Genomic DNA, 10,667 nt, shown 5'->3' with positions numbered 1-10,667 from the left:
AGAATGTCAGGATAAGATGTCAGCTGGTTCTATCAACTTAAAGTTGCCATAAAATGCATTGAGAGAATATTTTAATTTGTTCTTTGATATCTGCATAGAAGGTATATGGCATAGGAAAGGGCAAACAATCTCCAGAAACGGTTTTACAGGACCATTTACAACCCTAGGGTTTGTCCCTAGAATGAAATGCTCTGTTATTGCCTTTTTTGGAAGCTTCATGAATATTAATGAGCTCTGCTCCGATTGGCTGTTTCACAGAGCTGCTCATCTCTATAGCTGGCACATTGATAAAAATATTTATTTAATTAGGAGCTCTAGCGGCTTTTAATATGTGGTTTGTTGAATCTGCCGTTTTGTATCGCAGACATTTTAGTCTCATTACTGTGATCCATGTGCTCTGTGTAAAGTTATAATGCAGAGGGAGCGCTTCTTACCACACAAGTTCAGCTGCTTCTCGGTGATACTCTGGATCTGTAAATCATTCGCCATCATCAGCGCAGTTATTTCTCCATCATTCACCATCATCAGCACAGTCATCTCTCTGTTTATGTGGTAAGTGATATCTTTTGTACTGCAATGTAACAGGCTAGCGCTAGCATTAAGCTAACCGTGTCCCTTCAGTGGCTTGCCTTGTTTTACTGATGTACTGACGTTACCGATGATTGGGCGATGCAAATGTTGGAGGCGTAACTATTAACGATCCCGGGACTGTTGCGTAACAGTCGGTGTTATGTTGGAATTGACATATAAATCTAGTGTTTGCAAAAGACCACCGAAATATAGAAGATTTATCCTTATCCTTATATAGATTTATCCTTGATTTCCATAAGAAAGGTGCCCCAAATTGGTGGAAAATCACATCTCAACCATACGCTGACCAAAGCATTGAACCGCCTTCACGCGGCAAGACAGAACATGTTGTTGGCCCGCACTGCTGGGTCAAACTGCGCTTCCCAATAACAGATTGGGTCAAAACTGACAGAAGAAAACTCTAAGCCTGCTCTAAGCACTACCCACGGGACGGCTCGACAGTCTTGCACAACGCGAGAGCCTCCGTTTCGCCTGAGTCATTTGGGAGCCGATGAAAACTGCGTCCGACCCGGTGAAGGAGAGCACAACCAGCCCGGCTAGCTCAGTCGGTAGAGCATGAGACTCTTAATCTCAGGGTCGTGGGTTCGAGCCCCACGTTGGGCGGCTCTGTTGGCGCTCTTTCTTCCCAACAGGGTGGCGGGCTCCAGCGTGCCCATTCTCCGCACAGGCTAAGTGGATCTTGCGAGCTCCGGAAACATCTTTCAAAACAGCCTGTTAGTACGTGCGATTCTAATCCCTAACCCTAACCCTTGCTTTTACAACCGTGATCCCGCGGCAGCCGATGCGCAATGTCTGTCTCTGTGGCGCAATCGGTTAGCGCGTTCGGCTGTTAACCGAAAGGTTGGTGGTTCGAGCCCACCCAGGGACGTGTGAAATGCCGGTGTTTTGCACGCGCGTCAGGTGTCCACTAACGCCTATGCCATTCTTAGGGTTGCGAGGCACAGCTTTCTCAGGGCGTTTATCCTGTGCACCTTCAATAAGCTGGCTTCTTTTAAAAGAAGTCAGCGGCGGGTGTTTGGTGAACATTTTCACCAGCTCGAGTTTGCTGTGGCATGTGGATTCATTCTTTACTGATGATCTGTCTCTGGGGCTCATCTAGTTGACATGGTATCCGCTGACATTCGGCTGAAGGTGCTGATCCACCATCTGCTCTTGGTACGGACTGGATCCGGGGGACTGCAGTGACCATCTAATCGGAATACAGAATGGATATGGCGGCTACGGTGACCTCAGAATAAGAACAAACAGACTAATATTAATGTAGATGCAAAAGTTCCATGTTGCCACAGTGTCAGATTGGAGAGGATCTGGTTTTCACAGTCTTGCGTCGATGGCCGTCTAGGTGAAGAGGTCTTCACTGATGATCTGTCTCTGGGGCTCATCCAGCTTGCTATCACCTTGTCGGATCACATCCACGTAGCTGCAAGAAAAGGTCACGACCGTCACCGGTATTCTGTCGCAGAGGCAATGTTGTAGCTTGTGTGGTTTATCTGAGGTGTGATCATTGCTGGTTGTAAACTTTCCCCGATATCCCATCTGGATGATTTGAAATACAGTCAGCTTCTCAGTTTTTGCCGGTCTCTCTGGACGCTTCTTGAAAAACAAAGTTTTGCTTCGTTTTGTTAGAGTGGCTGGTTGTTGGTCCTCGTCAAAGAGGTGTCTACAGATCATAGCGTGCCGGAGCCAGAAGATTTGTTGTTTTGTCAATATGCTCTCAAGACTTCGCTGCAGGTATCATTAAACTACAGCACAATCACAGCTCACCGCTACCCATCGTAAACAGGTTGGGCCTGTCTGTTCTGGTGGGCTCTCAGTGGTGCTAAATCATCAAATGAAGAGGACGGGATTCAAACCCACACAAACCAAGGTGAGCCTAGCACAACGGATTAGCCTTGCATCGCCTTAACCACTCGACCACCCCGTCACTTTCCGTGGTCCTTTAATTAACACTCCCGATTCAGACCATCGGCTCATTAGTAGAGCACTCAGTGAACTGAACTGAGTGTGTCAGATAAGGAAGACACAAAAAGCGCAGAGTGGGGTCCCCAGGACGAGGATTACTGCTAAAGGAGCCGAACGACGAGGATGGGATTCGAACCCACGCGTGCAGAGCACAATGGATTAGCAGTCCATCGCCTTAACCACTCGGCCACCTCGTCATTTTACGTGACATTTTTTATTTAGCACTCCTGATTCAGATCATCAGTTCATTAGTAGAGAACTCAAAGAACTGAACTGAGTGTGTTAGATAAGGAGGACACACAAAAAGTTTAGCATGGGGTCCCCAGGACCCGGATTAAGGTCCAGTGCTAAAGGAACCGAACGACAAGAATGGATTCCAACCATTGCACAGAGCAAAATGGATTAGCAGTCCATCGCCTTAACCACTCGGCCACCCCGTCCCCTTGCTGACCGAGATAGGCCATGCTGCGGACCTTTTCAGCTGCTGCTGCCGTGCTTTCAGCTGGCTGTTTTGAGCACAGAGGGAATAGTGAATGAGCCGTCTTTTACACACCTCTAATCTGTTCCGTAGAAACACGGTGCAGCAACCCGTGGCAGGAGACTGTTTGTGCGGCAGTTTAAAGCTTGCTACCACCTTGTCGGTTCACATCCACGTAGGTGCAGAAAAAGGTCACGACCGTCGCCTGCATTCTTTCGCAGAGGCAATATTGTAGCCTATGAGGTTTGTCCGAGGCGCGATCATTGCTGGTTGAAATCTTTACCCAATACCCCGCCAGGATGACTTGAAATACAGTTATCTTTGGCAATTTTTGCTAGTCTCTCTGGAGGCTTAGAGTTTTGTTGAGAAATATAGCCTTGTTTCGTTTAGGGTTTTTTTTCCTCGCCAAAAAAACGGTCTGCTGATGATAGTGCGCCAGAGCCAGAAGGTTTGTTGTTTTGTCAATATGTTCTCAAGACAAGTATCGTTAAACTGCAACGCAATTACAGCTCACCGTTACCCATCGTAAACATGTTGGGCCTGTCTGGTCCGGTGGCCTCTCAGTGGCGCTAAAGCTTCGAATGCGTGTCGAGCACAATGTATTAGCCTTCCACCGCCTTAACCACTGGACCACCTCGTCATCCGGCGGGGTTTCTTTATTTAACATTCCTGATTCATGTGCATGTGGATGCATTCTTCGTCTTTTGTTTCAGCCGCCGAGGGCCTGTTTTCCACTGAGGCCCTGCGCCAAACTCCCTATGAGACACAATCGAACGTTAGTAGTAACCTCCGATTACGGCCGAATGTGGATTCTGCTCGGACGACGGGGCACCGGTACATCCTTTGTAGCTTTAGCTTATTAGCCAAACGCTACACCAGTTTGCCATTTCCCATGAAATCATCCTTGATTTCCATAAGAAAGGTGCCCCAAATTGGTGGAAAATCACATCTCAACCATACGCTGTCCAAAGCATTAAACCGCCTTCACGCGGCAAAACAGAACATGTTGTTGGCCCGCACTGCTGGGTCAAACTGCGCTTCCCAAAAACAGATTGGGTCAAAACTGACAGAAGAAATCTCTAAGCCTGCTTTAAGCCCTACCCACGGGACGGGTTGACAGTCTCGCACAACGCGAGAGCCTCAGTTTCGCCTGTGTAATTTGGGGGCCAATGAAAACTGCATCCAACTAAAATTACAAACAAAATTTTAGGACTCTAATGATGTTTCAAATGTAACTTTTCTCATCTCTGTTGTTAGGTTGTAACCATCTCTGAGACTCAAAGTGTCAGAACTCGCCTAAGCTGGTTTTGCAAAATGGAGGTCAAGACTATACTTTCAGGGATCATTTCTATAGTTTCTAACTAGGAAATGTGTTTCAAAAGTGTAGTGTCTCCCAAACTACGATGATGAGCTTTGATACTCTTTTCTGAGCGTGAATCGGGTGTGGAGTAATGGTTTATTTCATATGCTCCACACCATTGATGAACGTTCTGTGTGGCATTTAAGCAGCATAGAAGAAGAGAGTATGGTCAGAGTGGTCTCTGAAAAATGTAAATATCAGATTAAAAATCTTATGAGTCGTTATGATTGAGATTTTTTTTTTTACATTTTTGTTGGTGGGTGTCACCATCCTTGATATTCAGAATGTCAGGATAAGATGTCAGCTGGTTCTTTCAACTTAAAGTTGCCATAAAATGCATTGAGAGAATATTTTAATTTGTTCTTTGATATCTGCATAGAAGGTATATGGCATAGGAAAGGGCAAACAATCTCCAGAAACGGTTTTACAGGACCATTTACAACCCTAGGATTTGTCCCTAGAATGAAATGCTCTGTTATTGCCTTTTTTGGAAGCTTCATGAATATTAATGAGCTCTGCTCCGATTGGCTGTTTCACAGAGCTGCTCATCTCTATAGCTGGCACATTGATAAAAATATTTATTTAATTAGGAGCTCTAGCGGCTTTTAATATGTGGTTTGTTGAATCTGCCGTTTTGTATCGCAGACATTTTAGTCTCATTACTGTGATCCATGTGCTCTGTGTAAAGTTATAATGCAGAGGGAGCGCTTCTTACCACACAAGTTCAGCTGCTTCTCGGTGATACTCTGGATCTGTAAATCATTCGCCATCATCAGCGCAGTTATTTCTCCATCATTCACCATCATCAGCACAGTCATCTCTCTGTTTATGTGGTAAGTGATATCTTTTGTACTGCAATGTAACAGGCTAGCGCTAGCATTAAGCTAACCGTGTCCCTTCAGTGGCTTGCCTTGTTTTACTGATGTACTGACGTTACCGATGATTGGGCGATGCAAATGTTGGAGGCGTAACTATTAACGATCCCGGGACTGTTGCGTAACAGTCGGTGTTATGTTGGAATTGACATATAAATCTAGTGTTTGCAAAAGACCACCGAAATATAGAAGATTTATCCTTATCCTTATATAGATTTATCCTTGATTTCCATAAGAAAGGTGCCCCAAATTGGTGGAAAATCACATCTCAACCATACGCTGACCAAAGCATTGAACCGCCTTCACGCGGCAAGACAGAACATGTTGTTGGCCCGCACTGCTGGGTCAAACTGCGCTTCCCAATAACAGATTGGGTCAAAACTGACAGAAGAAAACTCTAAGCCTGCTCTAAGCACTACCCACGGGACGGCTCGACAGTCTTGCACAACGCGAGAGCCTCCGTTTCGCCTGTGTCATTTGGGAGCCGATGAAAACTGCGTCCGACCCGGTGAAGGAGACCACAACCAGCCCGGCTAGCTCAGTCGGTAGAGCATGAGACTCTTAATCTCAGGGTCGTGGGTTCGAGCCCCACGTTGGGCGGCTCTGTTGGCGCTCTTTCTTCCCAACAGGGTGGCGGGCTCCAGCGTGCCCATTCTCCGCACAGGCTAAGTGGATTTTGCGAGCTCCGGAAACATCTTTCAAAACAGCCTGTTAGTACGTGCGATTCTAATCCCTAACCCTAACCCTTGCTTTTACAACCGTGATCCCGCGGCAGCCGATGCGCAATGTCTGTCTCTGTGGCGCAATCGGTTAGCGCGTTCGGCTGTTAACCGAAAGGTTGGTGGTTCGAGCCCACCCAGGGACGTGTGAAATGCCGGTGTTTTGCACGCGCGTCAGGTGTCCACTAGCGCCTATGCCATTCTTAGGGTTGCGAGGCACAGCTTTCTCAGGGCGTTTATCCTGTGCACCTTCAATAAGCTGGCTTCTTTTAAAAGAAGTCAGCGGCGGGTGTTTGGTGAACATTTTCACCAGCTCGAGTTTGCTGTGGCATGTGGATTCATTCTTTACTGATGATCTGTCTCTGGGGCTCATCTAGTTGACATGGTATCCGCTGACATTCGGCTGAAGGTGCTGATCCACCATCTGCTCTTGGTACGGACTGGATCCGGGGGACTGCAGTGACCATCTAATCGGAATACAGAATGGATATGGCGGCTACGGTGACCTCAGAATAAGAACAAACAGACTAATATTAATGTAGATGCAAAAGTTCCATGTTGCCACAGTGTCAGATTGGAGAGGATCTGGTTTTCACAGTCTTGCGTCGATGGCCGTCTAGGTGAAGAGGTCTTCACTGATGATCTGTCTCTGGGGCTCATCCAGCTTGCTATCACCTTGTCGGATCACATCCACGTAGCTGCAAGAAAAGGTCACGACCGTCACCGGTATTCTGTCGCAGAGGCAATGTTGTAGCTTGTGTGGTTTATCTGAGGTGTGATCATTGCTGGTTGTAAACTTTCCCCGATATCCCATCTGGATGATTTGAAATACAGTCAGCTTCTCAGTTTTTGCCGGTCTCTCTGGACGCTTCTTGAAAAACAAAGTTTTGCTTCGTTTTGTTAGAGTGGCTGGTTGTTGGTCCTCGTCAAAGAGGTGTCTACAGATCATAGCGTGCCGGAGCCAGAAGATTTGTTGTTTTGTCAATATGCTCTCAAGACTTCGCTGCAGGTATCATTAAACTACAGCACAATCACAGCTCACCGCTACCCATCGTAAACAGGTTGGGCCTGTCTGTTCTGGTGGGCTCTCAGTGGTGCTAAATCATCAAATGAAGAGGACGGGATTCAAACCCACACAAACCAAGGTGAGCCTAGCACAACGGATTAGCCTTGCATCGCCTTAACCACTCGACCACCCCGTCACTTTCCGTGGTCCTTTAATTAACACTCCCGATTCAGACCATCGGCTCATTAGTAGAGCACTCAGTGAACTGAACTGAGTGTGTCAGATAAGGAAGACACAAAAAGCGCAGAGTGGGGTCCCCAGGACGAGGATTACTGCTAAAGGAGCCGAACGACGAGGATGGGATTCGAACCCACGCGTGCAGAGCACAATGGATTAGCAGTCCATCGCCTTAACCACTCGGCCACCTCGTCATTTTACGTGACATTTTTTATTTAGCACTCCTGATTCAGATCATCAGTTCATTAGTAGAGAACTCAAAGAACTGAACTGAGTGTGTTAGATAAGGAGGACACACAAAAAGTTTAGCATGGGGTCCCCAGGACCCGGATTAAGGTCCAGTGCTAAAGGAACCGAACGACAAGAATGGATTCCAACCATTGCACAGAGCAAAATGGATTAGCAGTCCATCGCCTTAACCACTCGGCCACCCCGTCCCCTTGCTGACCGAGATAGGCCATGCTGCGGACCTTTTCAGCTGCTGCTGCCGTGCTTTCAGCTGGCTGTTTTGAGCACAGAGGGAATAGTGAATGAGCCGTCTTTTACACACCTCTAATCTGTTCCGTAGAAACACGGTGCAGCAACCCGTGGCAGGAGACTGTTTGTGCGGCAGTTTAAAGCTTGCTACCACCTTGTCGGTTCACATCCACGTAGGTGCAGAAAAAGGTCACGACCGTCGCCTGCATTCTTTCGCAGAGGCAATATTGTAGCCTATGAGGTTTGTCCGAGGCGCGATCATTGCTGGTTGAAAACTTTACCCAATACCCCGCCAGGATGACTTGAAATACAGTTATCTTTGGCAATTTTTGCTAGTCTCTCTGGAGGCTTAGAGTTTTGTTGAGAAATATAGCCTTGTTTCGTTTAGGGTTTTTTTTCCTCGCCAAAAAAACGGTCTGCTGATGATAGTGCGCCAGAGCCAGAAGGTTTGTTGTTTTGTCAATATGTTCTCAAGACAAGTATCGTTAAACTGCAACGCAATTACAGCTCACCGTTACCCATCGTAAACATGTTGGGCCTGTCTGGTCCGGTGGCCTCTCAGTGGCGCTAAAGCTTCGAATGCGTGTCGAGCACAATGTATTAGCCTTCCACCGCCTTAACCACTGGACCACCTCGTCATCCGGCGGGGTTTCTTTATTTAACATTCCTGATTCATGTGCATGTGGATGCATTCTTCGTCTTTTGTTTCAGCCGCCGAGGGCCTGTTTTCCACTGAGGCCCTGCGCCAAACTCCCTATGAGACACAATCGAACGTTAGTAGTAACCTCCGATTACGGCCGAATGTGGATTCTGCTCGGACGACGGGGCACCGGTACATCCTTTGTAGCTTTAGCTTATTAGCCAAACGCTACACCAGTTTGCCATTTCCCATGAAATCATCCTTGATTTCCATAAGAAAGGTGCCCCAAATTGGTGGAAAATCACATCTCAACCATACGCTGTCCAAAGCATTAAACCGCCTTCACGCGGCAAAACAGAACATGTTGTTGGCCCGCACTGCTGGGTCAAACTGCGCTTCCCAAAAACAGATTGGGTCAAAACTGACAGAAGAAATCTCTAAGCCTGCTTTAAGCCCTACCCACGGGACGGGTTGACAGTCTCGCACAACGCGAGAGCCTCAGTTTCGCCTGTGTAATTTGGGGGCCAATGAAAACTGCATCCAACTAAAATTACAAACAAAATTTTAGGACTCTAATGATGTTTCAAATGTAACTTTTCTCATCTCTGTTGTTAGGTTGTAACCATCTCTGAGACTCAAAGTGTCAGAACTCGCCTAAGCTGGTTTTGCAAAATGGAGGTCAAGACTATACTTTCAGGGATCATTTCTATAGTTTCTAACTAGGAAATGTGTTTCAAAAGTGTAGTGTCTCCCAAACTACGATGATGAGCTTTGATACTCTTTTCTGAGCGTGAATCGGGTGTGGAGTAATGGTTTATTTCATATGCTCCACACCATTGATGAACGTTCTGTGTGGCATTTAAGCAGCATAGAAGAAGAGAGTATGGTCAGAGTGGTCTCTGAAAAATGTAAATATCAGATTAAAAATCTTATGAGTCGTTATGATTGAGATTTTTTTTTTTACATTTTTGTTGGTGGGTGTCACCGTCCTTGATATTCAGAATGTCAGGATAAGATGTCAGCTGGTTCTATCAACTTAAAGTTGCCATAAAATGCATTGAGAGAATATTTTAATTTGTTCTTTGATATCTGCATAGAAGGTATATGGCATAGGAAAGGGCAAACAATCTCCAGAAACGGTTTTACAGGACCATTTACAACCCTAGGATTTGTCCCTAGAATGAAATGCTCTGTTATTGCCTTTTTTGGAAGCTTCATGAATATTAATGAGCTCTGCTCCGATTGGCTGTTTCACAGAGCTGCTCATCTCTATAGCTGGCACATTGATAAAAATATTTATTTAATTAGGAGCTCTAGCGGCTTTTAATATGTGGTTTGTTGAATCTGCCGTTTTGTATCGCAGACATTTTAGTCTCATTACTGTGATCCATGTGCTCTGTGTAAAGTTATAATGCAGAGGGAGCGCTTCTTACCACACAAGTTCAGCTGCTTCTCGGTGATACTCTGGATCTGTAAATCATTCGCCATCATCAGCGCAGTTATTTCTCCATCATTCACCATCATCAGCACAGTCATCTCTCTGTTTATGTGGTAAGTGATATCTTTTGTACTGCAATGTAACAGGCTAGCGCTAGCATTAAGCTAACCGTGTCCCTTCAGTGGCTTGCCTTGTTTTACTGATGTACTGACGTTACCGATGATTGGGCGATGCAAATGTTGGAGGCGTAACTATTAACGATCCCGGGACTGTTGCGTAACAGTCGGTGTTATGTTGGAATTGACATATAAATCTAGTGTTTGCAAAAGACCACCGAAATATAGAAGATTTATCCTTATCCTTATATAGATTTATCCTTGATTTCCATAAGAAAGGTGCCCCAAATTGGTGGAAAATCACATCTCAACCATACGCTGACCAAAGCATTGAACCGCCTTCACGCGGCAAGACAGAACATGTTGTTGGCCCGCACTGCTGGGTCAAACTGCGCTTCCCAATAACAGATTGGGTCAAAACTGACAGAAGAAAACTCTAAGCCTGCTCTAAGCACTACCCACGGGACGGCTCGACAGTCTTGCACAACGCGAGAGCCTCCGTTTCGCCTGAGTCATTTGGGAGCCGATGAAAACTGCGTCCGACCCGGTGAAGGAGACCACAACCAGCCCGGCTAGCTCAGTCGGTAGAGCATGAGACTCTTAATCTCAGGGTCGTGGGTTCGAGCCCCACGTTGGGCGGCTCTGTTGGCGCTCTTTCTTCCCAACAGGGTGGCGGGCTCCAGCGTGCCCATTCTCCGCACAGGCTAAGTGGATCTTGCGAGCTCCGGAAACATCTTTCAAAACAGCCTGTTAGTACGTGCGATTCTA

At 46.4% G+C, this 10,667-nt stretch overlaps 11 non-coding genes across 11 annotated transcripts; all 11 read left to right on the top strand.

Moving 5' to 3' along the window:
- The first annotated feature begins 1,121 nt into the window (after positions 1-1,121).
- On the top strand, positions 1,122-1,194 carry trnak-cuu (transfer RNA lysine (anticodon CUU)). The gene has a single exon. It is a non-coding gene; the product is annotated as a tRNA-Lys (tRNA).
- A 191-nt stretch (positions 1,195-1,385) lies between these two features.
- Positions 1,386-1,459, top strand: trnan-guu (transfer RNA asparagine (anticodon GUU)). The gene has a single exon. It is a non-coding gene; the product is annotated as a tRNA-Asn (tRNA).
- A 582-nt stretch (positions 1,460-2,041) lies between these two features.
- On the top strand, positions 2,042-2,180 carry LOC141303789 (U4 spliceosomal RNA). Its single transcript, XR_012343757.1, has one exon. It is a non-coding gene; the product is annotated as a U4 spliceosomal RNA (small nuclear RNA).
- Positions 2,181-3,240: 1,060 nt separating this feature from the next.
- LOC141303759 (U4 spliceosomal RNA) lies at positions 3,241-3,381 on the top strand. The gene has a single exon (XR_012343726.1). It is a non-coding gene; the product is annotated as a U4 spliceosomal RNA (small nuclear RNA).
- Positions 3,382-4,354: 973 nt separating this feature from the next.
- Positions 4,355-4,570, top strand: LOC141303713 (small nucleolar RNA U3). Its single transcript, XR_012343682.1, has one exon. It is a non-coding gene; the product is annotated as a small nucleolar RNA U3 (small nucleolar RNA).
- Positions 4,571-5,793: 1,223 nt separating this feature from the next.
- trnak-cuu (transfer RNA lysine (anticodon CUU)) lies at positions 5,794-5,866 on the top strand. Its single transcript has one exon. It is a non-coding gene; the product is annotated as a tRNA-Lys (tRNA).
- Positions 5,867-6,057: 191 nt separating this feature from the next.
- On the top strand, positions 6,058-6,131 carry trnan-guu (transfer RNA asparagine (anticodon GUU)). The gene has a single exon. It is a non-coding gene; the product is annotated as a tRNA-Asn (tRNA).
- A 582-nt stretch (positions 6,132-6,713) lies between these two features.
- LOC141303788 (U4 spliceosomal RNA) lies at positions 6,714-6,852 on the top strand. The gene has a single exon (XR_012343756.1). It is a non-coding gene; the product is annotated as a U4 spliceosomal RNA (small nuclear RNA).
- A 1,060-nt stretch (positions 6,853-7,912) lies between these two features.
- On the top strand, positions 7,913-8,053 carry LOC141303756 (U4 spliceosomal RNA). The gene has a single exon (XR_012343724.1). It is a non-coding gene; the product is annotated as a U4 spliceosomal RNA (small nuclear RNA).
- Positions 8,054-9,026: 973 nt separating this feature from the next.
- LOC141303711 (small nucleolar RNA U3) lies at positions 9,027-9,242 on the top strand. The gene has a single exon (XR_012343681.1). It is a non-coding gene; the product is annotated as a small nucleolar RNA U3 (small nucleolar RNA).
- Positions 9,243-10,465: 1,223 nt separating this feature from the next.
- On the top strand, positions 10,466-10,538 carry trnak-cuu (transfer RNA lysine (anticodon CUU)). Its single transcript has one exon. It is a non-coding gene; the product is annotated as a tRNA-Lys (tRNA).
- Positions 10,539-10,667: the final 129 nt, after the last annotated feature.

The sequence above is a fragment of the Garra rufa genome, unplaced genomic scaffold (genome assembly GCF_049309525.1).
Source record: "Garra rufa unplaced genomic scaffold, GarRuf1.0 hap1_unplaced_001, whole genome shotgun sequence".
NCBI lineage: Eukaryota > Metazoa > Chordata > Actinopteri > Cypriniformes > Cyprinidae > Garra > Garra rufa.
Note: the sequence above shows the minus strand (reverse complement) of the source record. Positions and strands in the feature narration are given on the sequence as shown.